Raw genomic sequence first — 2043 nt, forward strand, 5'->3', positions numbered from 1 at the left:
ATGGGTTTGTCGGAGATGGTGCAATTGGCACAGAACAGAGTGGAGTTTAGGACTGTTGTACATAGGGCCGCTATGAGTCGCAAGCAAGTCGACAGCATATAACAACAACAACAGTGTGGCAAAACTGATGAGTCTTTTCATTAGTAGTGTATACTCTTTATTGACATGTTACCATCCAAAATGCACTATTTATCTAATTCAGATCATTAGTGTAGGCCACGCAGCACTAGCAGCACCTGGAGACTTTTTTAAAAAGCAAATTTCAAGTTTTACCTTAGATTTATCACATCAGGAAATCTCAGGATGGGGGATAGAAGTTTTAGACAAGCCTTTCAGGTGATTTTGATTAATATTTAAGTCTGAAAAACATTGTTATTTAGCCACTTTGTGGTCATGAGAATTACTAAGATAATTAATGGACATTTCTTAGCATGAATTTGGGCTACCTCAATTGCATAAAACATATGCTAATCTTTATATTTGTGGTTCAAGTAGGTAGATTTTCATTTTGATAGCTTAAAAATAGTTTTTAAGATTGTGTGCAATAATTTGAAATTATTGACAAATAATAAAGACAGGAATAAAGGGTTAATTAAGCAAATGTTTATTTAGTAAATTTATGGAAAATGATGTTTAAATTATCAATCATATGATCATGTTTATCTGGGTAAACACAGTGCTCCTAGTGTTAATGTTCTCTTTGGTCTGTTGTAATTAGATTTTATGAACAGACTTTATGACATTATAAATCTTAAGCTATAAAAAAGTCCTTACTAAAAAGATACAAATTCAGATTTTTTTAAAAAGAAATTAATAATTTTTTGTGCATATACCATCAAATCAGATCTGAGTGGTACAGAGGGAGACTGTCCCTCCTTCTCCAGCATAGCATCTGGTGGATTAAAACCTCTCACCGGGGGTATTGCAGCAAATACAGATTTATGGAACAAAAACATACAACATTCCTTGCTTTTTAATTTTTTTATTAAATTTTATTAATTTTAATGAACATTTACAGAGATTTTGGGTTTCCATTCATTCATTGTTGTACTAACTTTTTAATTTCTTAATGAACACACAGATCCAAGGAATAAAACTTAGCCACTACCACCTGGCTTATCAAATTCAGCTGACAAGTACCTGGCTTACCTTTTAATTCTGGCTCACCTAGGAATGAAAAAAATGGACAATAAAAACAAAAAGTAAAAATATTTTACTTGGTGAAAGAATTGCTCCTTGTATACTTATGTCATAGAAACTTATGTCATAGATTTTGTATGGAAACTTCTTTCATTATTGAACTGTACGTTGTGATATGTTGTTATTGTAAATTGCTGTTGAGTCAACTACAACTCATAATTACCCTATGAATGACAGATCTGAACCCTACCCTGTCTTGAGCCAATCTCATCATCTCTACCACACTTGAGTCCATTGCTACAGTCACTGTGTCAGTCCATCTCACTGAGGGTTTTCCCCTCCTTTGATGACTTTCAACCTTCCAAGTATGATATCCTTTTTAAAGGATTAGTCCCTCCTAAAACACGCAGAAAATATGTGACATGAAGTTTCACCATCCTTTGCTCTAAGGTGTACCCTGGTTGCACCCTCTCTAAGACATAATTTTTGTTCACTTGAAAGTTCTTGGGATACTTACTATTTTCTCCAGCATTACAATTCAAAGCCATCAACTCTTATCTTTATTCACTGTCCAATTCTCAGATTGAAAATATCATGGTTTGAACCAGGCACACCTTGCCCTTCAGCACTTTGGAGAGGTCGCTGACCATTGACATTCCGAATGTCACACATCTTTATTTTCCTGACTGCTAGTACCAAGTTTATTGACTGTGGATCCAAGTAGGATTAAATAGTTGACAATTTCAGTCTTTTCTCCACCTATCATGTTGTTGCCTTTTTGGTGTGAATGTACCATAATTTCTGAATCCAGTCCTTTGTTCATGGACATAAGGGCTGTTTCCATGTTCCTGCTATTGTTAATAAGATTGTTATAAATATCTATTTAAAAATCTGTTTGTATCT

The sequence above is a fragment of the Elephantulus edwardii genome, unplaced genomic scaffold (assembly GCF_000299155.1).
Source record: "Elephantulus edwardii isolate Elephantulus edwardi_28Jun2011 unplaced genomic scaffold, EleEdw1.0 scaffold00312, whole genome shotgun sequence".
Lineage (NCBI taxonomy): Eukaryota > Metazoa > Chordata > Mammalia > Macroscelidea > Macroscelididae > Elephantulus > Elephantulus edwardii.